Below are 17,419 nucleotides of genomic sequence, written 5' to 3' on the forward strand. Positions count from 1 at the left end.
CAGGAACCCTGGCTGATTTCCCCCTCACACTAACCCAGGGGTCACTGGGCAGTGATCAGGAGCTGGAACCCTGGCTGATTTCCCCCTCTCTCTAACCCGGGGTCACTGGACAGTGATCAGGAGCAGGAACCCTGGCTGATTTCCCCCTCATTCTAACCCAGGGATCACTGGACAGTGATCAGGACCAGGAACCCTGGCTGATTTCCCCTCTCTCTAACCCAGGGGTCATTGGACAGTGATCAGGAGCACGAACCCTGGCTGATTTCCCCTCTCTCTAACCCAGGGGTCACTGGACAGTGATCAGGAGCAGGAACCCTGGCTGATTTCCCCCTCACACTAACCCAGGGGTCACTGGGCAGTGATCAGGAGCTGGAACCCTGGCTGATTTCCCCCTCTCTCTAACCCGGGGTCACTGGACAGTGATCAGGAGCTGGAACCCTGGCTGATTTCCCCCTCTCTCTAACCCAGGGGTCACTGGGCAGTGATCAGGAGCAGGAACCCTGGCTGATTTCCCACTCACTCTAACCCAGGGATCACTGGACAGTGATCAAGAGCAGGAACCCTGGCTGATTTCCCCTCTCTCTAACCCAGGGGTCATTGGACAGTGATCAGGAGCACGAACCCTGGCTGATTTCCCCTCTCTCTAACCCAGGGGTCACTGGACAGTGATCAGGAGCAGGAACCCTGGCTGATTTCCCCATCTCTCTAACCCGGGGTCACTGGACAGTGATCAGGAGCAGGAAGCCTGGCTGATTTCCCCCTCACTCTAACCCAGGGGTCACTGGGCAGTGATCAGGAGCAGGAACCCTGGCTGATTTCCCTTCTCTCTAACCCGGGGTCACTGGACAGTGGTCAGGAGCAGGAACCCTGGCTGATTTCCCCCTCTCTCTAACCCGGGGTCACTGGACAGTGATCAGGAGCAGGAACCCTGGCTGATTTCCCTTCACTCCAACCCAGGGGTCACTGGGCAGTGATCAGGAGCAGGAACCCTGGCTGATTTCCACTCTCTCTAACCCAGGGGTCACTGTACAGTGATCAGGAGCAGGAACCCTGGCCGATTTCCCCTCTCTCTAACCCAGGGGTCACTGGACAGTGATCAGCAGCATGAACCCTGGCTGATTTCCCCCTCTCTCTAACCCGGGGTCACTGGACAGTGATCAGGAGCAGGAACCCTGGCTGATTCCCCCTCACTCTAACCCAGGGGTCACTGGGCAGTGATCAGGAGCAGGAATCCTGGCTGATTTCCCCTCTCTCTAACCCAGGGGTCACTGGACAGTGATCAGGAGCAGGAACCCTGGCTGATTTCCCCTCTCTCTAACCCAGGGGTCACTGGACAGTGATCAAGAGCAGGAACCCTGGCTGATTTCCCTTCTCTCTAACCCAGGGGTCACTGGACAGTGATCAGGAGCAGGAACCCTGGCTGATTTCCTCTCTCTCTAACCCAGGGGTCACTGGACAGTGATCAGGAGCAGGAACCCTGGCTGATTTCCCCTCTCCCTAACCCAGGGGTCACTGGACAGTGATCAGGAGCAGGAACCCTGGCTGAATTCCCTTCTCTCTAACCCAGGGGTCACTGGACAGTGATCAGGAGCAGGAACCCTGGCTGATTTCCCCTCTCTCTAACCCCGGGGTCACTGGACAGTGATCAGAAGCAGGAACCCTGGCTGATTTCCCCTCTCTCTAACCCAGGGGTCACTGGACAGTGATCAGGAGCAGGAACCCTGGCTGATTTCCCCCTCACTCTAACCCAGGGGTCACTGGGCAGTGATCAGGAGCAGGAACCCTGGCTGATTTCCACTCTCTCTAACCCAGGAGTCACTGGACAGTGATCAGGAGCAGGAACCCTGGCTGATTTCCCCTCTCTCTAACCCAGGGGTCACTGGGCAGTGATCAGGAGCAGGAACCCTGGCTGATTTCCCCTCTCTCTAACCCAGGGGTCACTGGACAGTGATCAGGAGCAGGAACCCTGGCTGATTTCCCCTCTCTCTAACCCAGTGGTCACTGGGCAGTGATCAGGAGCAGGAACCCTGGCTGATTTCCCCCTCTCTCTAACCCGGGGTCACTGGACAGTGATCAGGAGCAGGAACCCTGGCTGATTTCCCTTCTCTCTAACCCAGGGGTCACTGGACAGTGATCAGGAGCAGGAACCCTGGCTGATTCCCCCTCTCTCTAACCCCGGGGTCACTGGGCAGTGATCAGGAGCAGGAACCCTGGCTGATTCCCCCTCACTCTAACCCAGGGGTCACTGGGCAGTGATAAGGAGCAGGAACCCTGGCTGATTTCCCCTCTCTCTAACCCAGGGGTCACTGGACAGTGATCAGGAGCAGGAACCCTGGCTGATTTCCCCTCTCTCTAACCCAGGGGTCACTGGACAGCGATCAGGAGCAGGAACCCTGGCTGAATTCCCTTCTCTCTAACCCAGGGGTCACTGGACAGTGATCAGGAGCAGGAACCCTGGCTGATTTTCCCCTCACTCTAACCCAGGGGTCACTGGACAGTGATCAGGAGCAGGAACCCTGGCTGATTTCCCCCTCACTCTAACCCAGGGGTCACTGGACAGTGATCAGGAGCATGAACCCTGGCTGATTTCCTCTCTCTCTAACCCAGGGGTCACTGGACAGTGATCAGGAGCAGGAACCCTGGCTGATTTCCCCTCCCACTAACCCAGATTCGGCCCATTCAGAAGAGGATAGAAAATTGGCGGACAAAGGAAGAAAAATAAAGTGGGGAGTAGAAGCGGAAATTCCTTGCGATGCAGGACAGGGCTGTCTTTATCTGTCAGACACCCACCCCCGTGCCATGCATTTTCTCCCTTTACTTCAACAGCACTAAGAGAGTTGGTGGTGAGCCAACCTCTACCTTGCACTATATTATACTCATGCATTTTCAACTGGGTGAAGCAACTGGGGAACAGCAGTGGTGTCCTTGGGGCAGTGTCCTGTGTGCAACCACTGAGGTGCCGCAGCTCAAAAGAGCTGCCGCGACTCTCTTCAGCGTCCCTCGGCGAGGGAAGCGGTTCAGGGCCGGGGAGTGTTGGCGCGGTGGACTGCGAGAATGCTGGCCCCGTCTGTGCAGATAAAACCGGTTTCTCTCTCTCTCTCTCTCTTGCTGTGCTGGATTGTTAGTGCAGTGTGGGGGTCAGGCTGGGCTGTGCTGCTCCCAGCACTGAGGAGCTATTGTGCAGCTGCTCGTTCCTCAGACAGTGCAGCTCTCTGTTCCCTGCGCTTCACTGAGAAGAGACAGCAGCGCTCGCCTTGCTCACACTCCCGCACTGCGCTGGCTGGCTGGCGGAAGAGCCGAGGAAAAATGCACGCAGCAGATACCATTTCACTTTTTTTTTGATGAGTACTTTGCATTTCCAAGAAGGAATCATTCACAGCTCCTTCAATAGGGAAAATCCTCTACACACTGCAACAGAAATTAGCTGTGGCTTGTTGGAGAGCAGGGCTCCACTTATACAGCTGCCCACGAGACTCACAAGGCTAAATAACACAAGCTTCACTGTTACCAAGACACACAGTCCTTCTTCACAATCGTTTCTCTGCTAACTCACCAAGTTTATAGTCCCCCAGATACAGGAATTGGACACAGTTTACACAGCATCAGATGTGAGTGAGCTGTCAGCACTTTTACTTGTTCTCTCCATCCCTCTCCCAAAGGCGCTGAGTTACGACCCCATATTCTCTCCATCACCAAGACCGCCTACTTCCACCTCTAACATCGCTCGTCTCCGTCCCTGCCTCAGCTCATCTGCTGCTGAAACCCTCACCCATGCCTTTGTTACCTCCAGACTCGACTATTCCAACGCACTCCTGGCTGGTCTCCCACCTTCCACCCTCCATAAACTTGACCTCATTCAAAACCCTGCTGCCCGTGTCCTAACTCGCACCAAGTCCCCTTCACCCATCACCCCTGTACTCACTGACCTACACTGGCTCCCAGTCCAGCAATGCATTGATTTTTAAATTCTCATCCTCGTTTTCAAACCCCCCCATGGTCCCGCCCCTCCCCATCTCTGTAACCTCTTCCAGCCCAGCAACCCTCCGAGATCTCTGCGCTCCTCCAATTCTAGCCTCTTGAGCATCCCCCACACTTGCTCCATTTTTTCGGACAGCAGCTGTTGGTAATGATTCTGCTGTTCCCATTCACACCTCCTCTGGACCCATCTTTTGTTTCTTTAATTGTCCAATTACCACTCCCTTTCGCCTTGCACCATCATCCTTTTTATTTAATCTCTCCTGCCTTCCACCCTATCACAGACCGTCCCTTTTGTTCTTTCCTCCCCTCCCCCTCTCCCAGCCTCTGTACCTGCTTCAAACCTGTTACATCCCAAACTTTTTCCAGTTCTGACGAAAGGTCTTTGACCTGAAACGTTAACTCTGTTTCTCTCTCCACAGATGCTGCCTGGCCTGCTGAGTATTTTCATAGAAATATAGTAGAAGATAGGAGCAGGAGTAGGCCATTCGGCCCCTCGAGCCTGCTCCGCCATTCAATGAGATCATGGCTGATCATCCAAATTCAGTACCCTGTCCCTGCCTTCTCCCCATATCACAGAATCACAGAAACCCCACAGTGCAGATAGAGGCCATTTCGGCCCATCGAGCCTGCATCGACACATATCCCACCCGATCCCCGTAACCCCTACACCAACACATATCCCACCCTATCCCCATAACCCCATGTATTTAATCCCCCTAACACTAAGGGTCAATTTATCATAGCCAATCAACCTAACCCGCACATCTTTGGACTGTGGGAGGAAACCGGAGCACCCGGAGGAAACCCACGCAAACACGGGGAGAATGTGCAAACTCCACACAGACAGTCACCCGAGGCCGGATTCGAACCCGGGTCCCTGGCGCTGTGAGGCAACAGTGCTAACCACTATGCCACTGTGCTTCCCCTTGATCCCTTTAGCCTTAAGAAATATATCTAATTCTTTTTTATTTTTTTTAATTTAATATATTCAAGGAGTTAGATATCAGCATTTTCTGTTTTTATTTCAGATTTTCAGCATTCGCAGTATTTTGCGTTTATATAAATGCGAGTTGTTGTATCTTAGTTCTGAGGCCAACACTGTATTTCCAGCACCCGGGCTGAGATCAATCAGCACAGACCAGGGTACAACCTGGAACCAAGAGTTCAGCTTGAACCTGGAGCCTGATTGTGACAAAACATCGATCTTTTATCCGTATTCAATTTTTGATTTGGTGTCTTTATGGCTGCAATCAGCAGGTGAGGGACTAAAATCCCATCGACACGCAGGATATTCCTCCAGGGAGAAGGTATCACCTCGGAGCAGACAGGCTGGCTGAAAAGGGCGTCATATTGTGAGAGATATTAGGGGAAAGTGCCAGAGGGACCCTTACGGTGTGACGTGTTTGAATGGCTGGAGGCACTGCATTCAATCACAGACTTCCTTACCTTTGTCAAAGACTGATTAGTGCTTTAGTACTGATAAGGGAATTGCAATTCCTTTGTATTGGGGTCTTATGTTACAACGTGTCCCAAACCATATTGGCACAACAACAACAACTTGGATTTATATAACGCCTTTAACGTAGTAAAACGTCCCAAGACACTTCACAGGAGCCATGGGCGAACGGGACTTGCTGCAAGTTAGGATACGGGCAGCAGAGATTTGAATGACCTCAAGTTTACGGCACAGATCAAAGAATGGGGGCCGAGCCCAGGGGCGTGGGTTTGATTGACAGTGCCCTCAGAGACCTTGGTCACTGATTGGTGGTAGGTATCGCTGATGGTCAGCTTGGTTGCCAGGGGCCTCCAATGACAGGATTAGAATGGGCTTCACATGCTTAGTTTGGGGGGGGGGGGCGTTGGTCTTCAGCTGTGAGACTCTGGGGGAAAAATTTGGTGGCTTTGCACCTCCCGTTAGAGGGTGCTAAGGGGGCCGCTGTTTGTGCCGCTCGCGAAATTGACCAGACATTTTGCGGCGGCGCTAAACACTACCGCCACGATCTCCTGCGCTGGCAGATCGTGACGTCAGTCGAGCGCGCAACGCCCCGAACCGGATATTGAGTGGCGCTCCCTGCCTTTCCACCTGCCACTAGCAACGACAGGTTGAGGGGAACATTTTGCAGTCGGGAAGAGACCGGGGAGCGCTTTTTAAAGGCGACCGCTTCCTGCCTTTTTTTGTCGGCGACATTTTTGCACCACGCATTCTGAGAGAGAGAGAGACTTCTGGAGAGATTCAACGCTGTGTGAAGGAGTTTTGGGTACTGAGCATCATCTTGCAGATTCATTTTGATTTGACCTTCCTTGCATCGATTTAGAAGAGACTGTGGGGGCTGCACTCTGAGCTCTTTCCCTGGGCCTCTCCATTGTTCTTTCCAGCAGATTTGATGCACAGGTCTCTCCAGGCCGAGATTCAAGGCTGCAATGAGCAGGATGTGGATGGAGAGCACGATCGACTCTCCCCTTTAAGAACTGGCCGGCGCCAGTGTGTCTGTGTTCCATTGCTGACTGACATCACCTGAGCTTCGCCAGCGCTCTGAGGTAGCGCCTCGCTCCTCGGCATTAGCGCCTTAAGAGAGGTGTGTAGCACCTGATTTAGCGCTCCAATCACCTCCAGGGGCGGTAGAAGCCAAGTTTGCAGTCGGAGGCGATAATTTGCGCCAGGCGCTAAACTTTGCGCCCGGCCGATAATCGCGCCCCAAACGGGGCGATACCGAATGTCTCCTGCTCTGTGTTTTAAGGCAGTGCCAGCCAGCAGGGAAGCTGGGCCTGTTTCACAGCGCGAGAAGTGGGTTTCTGTTTCAAATCTCAGTATAAAGAGTGACTGCGTGGGGTCTTTATTGTTGTACATATCTGGGAGGATAATGCAGCACATGACGCACAGTCTCTACACTGCTCATTTACCGGTTTGTTTTGAATGAACTGCCGGTTTGGTTTGAAGCCCGTGTCTCGGTCTGTTTTGGGAGAGAGGAGAATCATGTGGCTGACATTGTTGATGAGTCTCTCTGCTCAGTCACTGGCTCTTACCCTGTTCCTTTCAAAACTGCCATCATCACCCTCGACCTCTCCAACTCCCACCCAACTCTAACTTCCCTTTCCTCAAATATGTCATCAACTCCCAGCTCCATTCCTGTCTCTCCCTCAACTCCCTGTTTGAATCATTTCACTGAGACCACTCTGGTCAAAGCCAAACATGGCGTCCTCTGTGACAGTTATCAGTGTGAGCTATCCCTCCTTGTCCGTCTCGACCTCTCCTCAGTATTCCATACGGTGTACCACGCCACCCTCCTCCATCGCCTCTCCTCTGTTGTCCAGCTCGGTGGGACTGCCCTTGCATGGTTCCACTCCCTATCTGTTTAAATGCAGCCAGTACATCTCCAGCAATGGAATCTCTTCCTGCCCCATCTCCTCCAGAGTCCCCCAACAATCTATCCTTCTCCCCTCCTCTTCCTCATGTACATGCTGCCCTCGAGAACCCCACAGGCACGTGGAGAGCCAGCACTTCCCTCAACCCTACCACCCATTCTGTGCTGGCAGACTGCGTGGCTGACATCTAGATTTGGATGAGCCATAATATTAGGAAGAGCAAAGACATCATTTTCATCTCCTGCCATGAAGCCCCTCCATTACCAATGACTCCATCTCCATCCCCAGCCACTTGCTCAGGCTGCTCCAGGCCATACCAGTCCTTGGCATTCAATTCGACCTAGGACAGCACTTCGAATCCCACAACTACAAACAACAACTTGTATTTATATAGCGCCTTTAACGTAGTAAAACGTCCCAAGGCGCTGCACAGGAGAATGAAAAGACAAAAGATTTGACACCGAGCCACATAAGGATAAATTAGGGCAGGTGAGGTAGGTTTTAAGCAGTGTCTTAAAGGAGGAGAGAGAGGTAGCGAGGCGGAGAGGTTTAGGGAGGGAATTCCAGAGCTTAGGGCCGAGGCAACAGAAGGCACAGCCACCTATAGTGGAGCGATTATAATCAGGGATACTCAAGAGGGCAGAATTAGAGGTGCGCAGATATCTCGGGGGGTTGTAGGGTTGGAGGAGATTACAGAGATAGGGAGGGGCGAGGCCATGGAGGGATTTGAAAAGGAGGATGAGAATTTTGAAATCGAGGCGTTGCTTAACCGGGAGCCAATGTCGGTCAGCGAGCACAGGGGTGATGGGTGAACAGGACTTGGTGCGAGTTAGGACACTGACCGGGAGCCAGTGTAGGTCAGCGAGCACAGGGGTGATGGGTGAACGGGACTTGGTGCGAATTAGGACACTGACCGGGAGCCAGTGTAGGTCAGCGAGCACAGCGGGTGATGGGTGAACGGGACTTGGTGCGAGTTAGGACACTGACCGGGAGCCAGTGTAGGTCAGCGAGCACAGCGGGTGATGGGTGAACGGGACTTGGTGCGAGTTAGGACACTGACCGGGAGCCAGTGTAGGTCAGCGAGCACAGCGGGTGATGGGTGAACGGGACTTGGTGCGAGTTAGGACACTGACCGGGAGCCAGTGTAGGTCAGCGAGCACAGGGGTGATGGGTGAACGGGACTTGGTGCGAGTTAGGACACTGACCGGGAGCCAGTGTAGGTCAGCGAGCACAGGGGTGATGGGTGAACGGGACTTGGTGCGAGTTAGGACACTGACCGGGAGCCAGTGTAGGTCAGCGAGCACAGGGGTGATGGGTGAACGGGACTTGGTGCGAGTTAGGACACGGGCAGCCGAGTTTTGGATGACCTCAAGTTTACGCAGGGTAGAACGTGGGAGGCCGGCCAGGAGTGCGTTGGAATAGTCAAGTCTAGAGATAACAAAGGCAACACTACAGAATGGGACAGTACCCCAATAATCAGCCTTACACAACACTACAGAATGGGACAGTACCCCAATAATCAGCCTTACACAACACTACAGAATGGGACAGGTACCCCAATAATCAGCCTTACACAACACTACAGAATGGGACAGGTACCCCAATAATCAGCCTTACACAACACTACAGAATGGGACAGGTACCCCAATAATCAGCCTTACACAACACTACAGAATGGGACAGTACCCCAATAATCAGCCTTACACAACACTACAGAATGGGACAGTACCCCAATAATCAGCCTTACACAACACTACAGAATGGGACAGTACCCCAATAATCAGCCTTACACAACACTACAGAATGGGACAGTACCCCAATAATCAGCCTTACACAACACTACAGAATGGGACAGTACCCCAATAATCAGCCTTACACAACACTACAGAATGGGACAGTACCCCAATAATCAGCCTTACACAACACTACAGAATGGGACAGTACCCCAATAATCAGCCTTACACAACACTACAGAATGGGACAGTACCCCAATAATCAGCCTTACACAACACTACAGAATGGGACAGTACCCCAATAATCAGCCTTACACAACACTACAGAATGGGACAGTACCCCAATAATCAGCCTTACACAACACTACAGAATGGGACAGGTACCCCAATAATCAGCCTTACACAACACTACAGAATGGGACAGTATCCCAATAATCAGCCTTACACAACACTACAGAATGGGACAGGTACCCCAATAATCAGCCTTACACAACACTACAGAATGGGACAGGTACCCCAATAATCAGCCTTACACAACACTACAGAATGGGACAGTACCCCAATAATCAGCCTTACACAACATTACAGAATGGGACAGCACCCCAATAATCAGCCTTACACAACACTACAGAATGGGACAGCACCCCAATAATCAGCCTTACACAACACTACAGAATGGGACAGTACCCCAATAATCAGCCTTACACAACACTACAGAATGGGACAGTACCCCAATAATCAGCCTTACACAACACTACAGAATGGGACAGTACCCCAATAATCAGCCTTACACAACACTACAGAATGGGACAGTACCCCAATAATCAGCCTTACACAACACTACAGAATGGGACAGTACCCCAATAATCAGCCTTACACAACACTACAGAATGGGACAGGTACCCCAATAATCAGCCTTACACAACACTACAGAATGGGACAGTACCCCAATAATCAGCCTTACACAACACTACAGAATGGGACAGTACCCCAATAATCAGCCTTACACAACACTACAGAATGGGACAGTACCCCAATAATCAGCCTTACACAACACTACAGAATGGGACAGTACCCCAATAATCAGCCTTACACAACACTACAGAATGGGACAGTACCCCAATAATCAGCCTTACACAACACTACAGAATGGGACAGGTACCCCAATAATCAGCCTTACACAACACTACAGAATGGGACAGGTACCCCAATAATCAGCCTTACACAACACTACAGAATGGGACAGTACCCCAATAATCAGCCTTACACAACACTACAGAATGGGACAGTACCCCAATAATCAGCCTTACACAACACTACAGAATGGGACAGGTACCCCAATAATCAGCCTTACACAACACTACAGAATGGGACAGGTACCCCAATAATCAGCCTTACACAACACTACAGAATGGGACAGCACCCCAATAATCAGCCTTACACAACACTACAGAATGGGACAGTACCCCAATAATCAGCCTTACACAACACTACAGAATGGGACAGTACCCCAATAATCAGCCTTACACAACACTACAGAATGGGACAGGTACCCCAATAATCAGCCTTACACAACACTACAGAATGGGACAGTACCCCAATAATCAGCCTTACACAACACTACAGAATGGGACAGCACCCCAATAATCAGCCTTACACAACACTACAGAATGGGACAGTACCCCAATAATCAGCCTTACACAACACTACAGAATGGGACAGTACCCCAATAATCAGCCTTACACAACACTACAGAATGGGACAGCACCCCAATAATCAGCCTTACACAACACTACAGAATGGGACAGCACCCCAATAATCAGCCTTACACAACACTACAGAATGGGACAGCACCCCAATAATCAGCCTTACACAACACTACAGAATGGGACTGCACCCCAATAATCAGCCTTACACAACACTACAGAATGGGACAGCACCCCAATAATCAGCCTTACACAACACTACAGAATGGGACAGCACCCCAATAATCAGCCTTACACAACACTACAGAATGGGACAGCACCCCAATAATCAGCCTTACACAACACTACAGAATGGGACAGCACCCCAATAATCAGCCTTACACAACACTACAGAATGGGACAGTACCCCAATAATCAGCCTTACACAACACTACAGAATGGGACAGTACCCCAATAATCAGCCTTACACAACACTACAGAATGGGACAGCACCCCAATAATCAGCCTTACACAACACTACAGAATGGGACAGTACCCCAATAATCAGCCTTACACAACACTACAGAATGGGACAGTACCCCAATAATCAGCCTTACACAACACTACAGAATGGGACAGTACCCCAATAATCAGCCTTACACAACACTACAGAATGGGACAGCACCCCAATAATCAGCCTTACACAACACTACAGAATGGGACAGCACCCCAATAATCAGCCTTACACAACACTACAGAATGGGACAGCACCCCAATAATCAGCCTTACACAACACTACAGAATGGGACAGCACCCCAATAATCAGCCTTACACAACACTACAGAATGGGACAGCACCCCAATAATCAGCCTTACACAACACTACAGAATGGGACAGCACCCCAATAATCAGCCTTACACAACACTACAGAATGGGACAGCACCCCAATAATCAGCCTTACACAACACTACAGAATGGGACAGCACCCCAATAATCAGCCTTACACAACACTACAGAATGGGACAGTACCCCAATAATCAGCCTTACACAACACTACAGAATGGGACAGTACCCCAATAATCAGCCTTACACAACACTACAGAATGGGACAGCACCCCAATAATCAGCCTTACACAACACTACAGAATGGGACAGCACCCCAATAATCAGCCTTACACAACACTACAGAATGGGACAGTACCCCAATAATCAGCCTTACACAACACTACAGAATGGGACAGGTACCCCAATAATCAGCCTTACACAACACTACAGAATGGGACAGTAACCCAATAATCAGCCTTACACAACACTACAGAATGGGACAGTACCCCAATAATCAGCCTTACACAACACTACAGAATGGGACAGTACCCCAATAATCAGCCATACACAACACTACAGAATGGGACAGGTACCCCAATAATCAGCCTTACACAACACTACAGAATGGGACAGTACCCCAATAATCAGCCTTACACAACACTACAGAATGGGACAGTACCCCAATAATCAGCCATACACAATCCCACACAACAGAACCAGCACAAATAGCCTTCTTTGTTTAACAGGAGAAAAGGTAGCAGTCTTGTAGTGATTTTGTTCTGGGTGTGGCTTCTATCGGAGCAGAATAATATTTATAGCTGATTCTGTTTGTTCAGCAATAAAACTGCAGGGATGTGAGAGAGCAGCCCGAGTTCCAGTGCAGTATTTCTGGACTCAAGCACACCTACAACTGCCAACCTGTCAACAGGCCCCAGGAGTCAGGCCTCATGCTTTTTGGGGTTTTGATTGAGTAAATAGGGAGAAACTGTTTCCAGGGGCGGGAGGGTCAGTAACCAGAGGACACAGATTGAAGATAATTGGCAAAAGAACTTGGGGGGGAGATGAGGAGAATTTTTGTTTACGCAGCAAGTTGTGATCTGGAACGCGCTGCCTGAAAGGGCGGTGGAAGCAGATTCAACAGAAACTTTCAAAAGGGAATTGGAGAAATACTTGAAAAGGAAAGATTTACAGGGCTGTGGGGAAAGAGCAGGGGAGTGGGACTAATTGGAAAGCAGAGGCACGATAGGCCGAATGGCCTCCGTCTGTGCAGCATGATTCTATTTGTTTCTTTGCTCCTTTGGAGGCCACCCCACACTCGGCACCGCCCAGCCACTGAGAAGGCTGCAGCCACGCTGCTGACTGCCAAGGTTGCACGCTGGTTTGGAGCAGAGGTCCTGGGAGGTTCAGCTGCCCTGAGGGAAAAACTCTTGACCACCAGCCAGCCTAGTGGCACATCCACAACTGGGGAATCTGCACCCTGCCGCTATGTTGCAGCAAAGCACCGTGGCACCGTGCCGCCTCAGTAATACAAAATCTGGCGAACAGCAGTGAGGTGGCTGCTCCAGGTGTGCTCCAGGTGTCAGCCGTGGCTCAGTGGACAGCAATCTCGCCTCTGAGTTAGAAGGTCGTGGGTTCAAGTCCCACTCCAGAGACTTGAGCACAAAGTCTAGGCTGACACTCCAGTGCAGTACTGAGGGAGTGCTGCACTGTCGGAGGTGCCGTCTTTCGGATGAGACGTTAAACCGAGGCTCCGTCTGCTCTCTCAGCTGGATGTAAAAGATCCCATGGCACTGTTTCGAAGACCAGAGGAGTTATCCCCGGTATCCCGGCCAATATTTATCCCTCAATCAGCATCACTAAAAACAGATTATCTGGTCATTATTTCATTGCTGCTTGTGGGAGCTTGCTGTGCGCAAATTAGCTGCCGTGTTTCCTACATTACAAAAGTGACTACACTTCAAAAAGTAGTTCATTGGGTGTAAAGTGCCATGGGCCGTCCTGAGCTGGTGAAAGGAGTTCAATAAATGCAAAACGTTCTTTCTTTTCTTTTTGCAGTGTGCTGCTGATTTAATCCCACGTAGTGGAGTAGCAGGATGCAGAAAGGCACTGAATCCCCTGGTTTCTGAAGATTTGAATGTCCTGCAGTAACACAACATGTTCCAGTGGATCAGCCTCACTTCAGCATCTTTCTATACACGCACTGTGTACTCCTGCATGGGCAAACACAAAGTGCCGGAACTCGGTAGCTTATTGGGTTCGCACAGTCCTTTCATTTCTGTGACCTCGGCCTCAATCGAGCTCACAGTGATCGCATCAAAGTCTCCTTTCTTTGCTCACTGTTAAGGTTCCTATGTGAAAGAGTTTGGGCAGTTTTATCAGGTACGAGTCAACTGTGTGAATCTGTCTGTAAATTGGCACAAAGCCCTACTCATATAGGCTGTAAGACTGGAAACAGCAAGCAAAAGATTTTTAGATTGAGGCACATTCCTGCAACAGCGTAGAGAGAGCTTTACTCTGTATCTAACCCGTGCTGTATCTGCCCTGGGAGTGTTTGATGGGACAGTGTAGAGGGAGCTTTACTCTGTATCTAACCTGTGCTGTACCTGCCCTGGGAGTGTTTGATGGGACAGTGTAGAGGGAGCTTTACTCTGTATCTAACCTGTGCTGTATCTGCCCTGGGAGTGTTTGATGGGACAGTGTAGAGGGAGCTTTACTCTGTATCTAACCCGTGCTGTACCTGCCCTGGGAGTGTTTGATGGGACAGTGAAGAGGGAGCTTTACTCTGTATCTAACCTGTGCTGTACCTGCCCTGGGAGTGTTTGATGGGACAGTGCAGAGGGAGCTTTACTCTGTATCTAACCCGTGCTGTACCTGCCCTGGGAGTGTTTGATGGGACAGTGAAGAGGGAGCTTTACTCTGTATCTAACCTGTGCTGTACCTGCCCTGGGAGTGTTTGATGCTGCAGTGTAGAGGGAGCTTTACTCTGTATCTAACCTGTGCTGTACCTGCCCTGGGAGTGTTTGATGCTGCAGTGTAGAGGGAGCTTTACTCTGCATCTAACCCGTGCTGTACCTGCCCTGGGAGTGTTTGATGGGACAGTGTAGAGGGAGCTTTACTCTGTATCTAACCTGTGCTGTAACTGCCCTGGGAGTGGTTGATGGGACAGTGTAGAGGGAGTTTTACTCTGTATCTAACCCGTGCTGTACCTGCCCTGGGAGTGTTTGATGGGACAGTGTAGAGGGAGCTTTACTCTTTATCTAACCCGTGCTGTAAATGCCCTGGGAGTGTTTGATGGGACAGTGTAGAGGGAGCTTTACTCTGTATCTAAACCGTGCTGTACCTGCTCTGGGAGTGTTTGATGGAACAGTGTAGAGGGAGCTTTACTCTGTATCTAACCCGTGCTGTACCTGTCCTGGGAGTGTTTGATGGGCCAGTGTAGAGGGAGCTTTACTCTGTATCTAACCCTTGCTGTACCTGCCCTGGGAGTGTTTGATGGGACAGTGTAGAGGGAGCTTTACTCTGTATCTAACCCGTGCTGTACCTGCCCTGGGAGTGTTTGATGGGACAGTGTAGAGGGAGCTTTACTCTTTATGTAACCCGTGCTGTATCTGCCCTGGGAGCGTTTGATGGGACAGTGTAGAGGGAGCTTTACTTTGTATCTAACCTGTGCTGTACCTGCCCTGGGAGTGTTTGATGGGACAGGGTAGAGGGAGCTTTACTCTGTATCTAACCCGTGCTGTACCTGCCCTGGGAGTGTTTGACGGGACAGTGCAGAGGGAGCTTTACTCTGTATCTAACCCGTGCTGTACCTGCCCTGGGAGTGTTTGATGGGACAGTGTAGAGGGAGCTTTACTCTGTATCTAACCCGTGCTGTACCTGCTCTGGGAGTGTTTGATGGGACAGTGTAGAGGGAGCTTTACTCTGTATCTAACCCGTGCTGTACCTGCCCTGGGAGTGTTTGATGGGACAGTGTAGAAGGAGCTTTACTCTGTATCTACCCCGTGCTGTACCTGCCCTGGGAGTTTTTGATGGGACAGTGTACAGGAAGCTTTACTCTGTATCTAACCCGTGCTGTACCTGCCCTGTGAGTGTTTGATGGGACAGTGTAGAGGGAGCTTTACTCTGTATCTAACCCGTGCTGTACCTGCTCTGGGAGTGTTTGATGGAACAGTGTAGAGGGAGCTTTACTCTGTATCTAACCCGTGCTGTACCTGCCCTGGGAGTGTTTGATGGGACAGTGTAGAGGGAGCTTTACTCTGTATCTAACCCGTGCTATACCTGCCCTGGGAGTGTTTGATGGGACAGTGTAGAGGGAGCTTTACTCTGTATCATACCCGTGCTGTACCTGCCCTGGGAGTGTTTGATGGGACAGTGTAGAGGGAGCTTTACTCTTTATGTAACCCGTGCTGTACCTGCGCTGGCAGTGTTTGATGGGACAGTGTAGAGGGAGCTTTATTCTGTATCTAACCCGTGCTGTACCTGACCTGGGAGTGTTTGATGGGACAGTGTAGAGGGAGCTTTACTTTGTATCTAACCTGTGCTGTACCTGCCCTGGGAGTGTTTGATGGGACAGTGTAGAGGGAGCTTTACTCTGCATCTAACCCATGCTGTACCTGCCCTGGGAGTGATTGATGGGACAGTGTAGAGGGAGCTTTAGTCTGTATCTAACCCGTGCCGTACCTGCCCTGGGAGTGTTTGATGGGACAGTGTACAGGGAGCTTTACTCTTTATGTAACCCATGCTGCACCTGCCCGGGGAGTGTTTGATGGGACAGTGTAGAGGGAGCTTTACTCTGTATCTAACCCGTGCTGTACCTGCCCTGGGAGTGTTTGATCGGACAGTGTAGAGGGAGCTTTACTCTGTATCTAACCCGTGCTGTACCTGCCCTGAGAGTGCTGGATGGGACAGTGTTAAGGGAGCTTAACTCTGTATCTAACCCGTGCTGTACCTGCCCTGGAAGTGTTTGACGGGACAGTGCAGAGGGAGCTTTACTCTGTATCTAACCCGTGCTGTACCTGCCCTGGGAGTGTTTGATGGGATAGTGTAGAGGGAGCTTTACTCTGTATCTAACCCGTGCTGTACCTGCCCTGGGAGTGTTTGATGGGACAGTGTAGAGGGAGCTTTACTCTGTATCTAACCCGTGCTGTGCATGCCCTGGGAGTGTTTGATGGGACAGTGTAGAAGGAGCTTTACTCTGTATCTAACCCATGCTGTACCTGCCCTGGGAGTGTTTGATGGGGCAGTGTAGAGGGAGCTTTACTCTGTATCTAACCCGTGCTGTACCTGCCCTGGGAGTGTTTGATGGGACAGTGCTAAGGGAGCTTTACTCTGTATCTAACCCGTGCTGTACCTGCCCTGGGTGTGTTTGACGGGACAGTGCAGAGGGAGCTTTACTCTGTATCTAACCCGTGCTGTACCTGCCCTGGGGGTGTTTGATGGGACAGTGTTAAGGGAGCTTTACTCTGTATCTAACCCGTGCTGTACCTGCCCTGGGAGTGTTTGACGGGACAGTGCAGAGGGAGCTTTACTCTGTATTTAACCTGTGCTGTACCTGCCCTGGGAGTGTTTGATGGGACAGTATAGAGGGAGCTTTACTCTGTATCGAACCCGTGCTGTACCTGCCCTGGGAGTGTTTGATGGGACAGTGTAGAGGGAGCTATACTCTGTATCTAACCCGTGCTGTACCTGCCCTGGGAGTGTTTGATGGGACAGTGTAGAGGGAGCTTTACTCTGTATCTAACCCGTGCTGTACCTGCCCTGGGAGTCTTTGATGGGACAGTGTAGAGGGAGCTTTACTCTGTATCTAACCCGTGCTGTACCTGCCCTGGGAGTGTT

This window comes from Somniosus microcephalus, chromosome 12 (assembly GCF_052327205.1).
Source record: "Somniosus microcephalus isolate GS21.2 chromosome 12, FLI_Smic_1.0, whole genome shotgun sequence".
Lineage (NCBI taxonomy): Eukaryota > Metazoa > Chordata > Chondrichthyes > Squaliformes > Somniosidae > Somniosus > Somniosus microcephalus.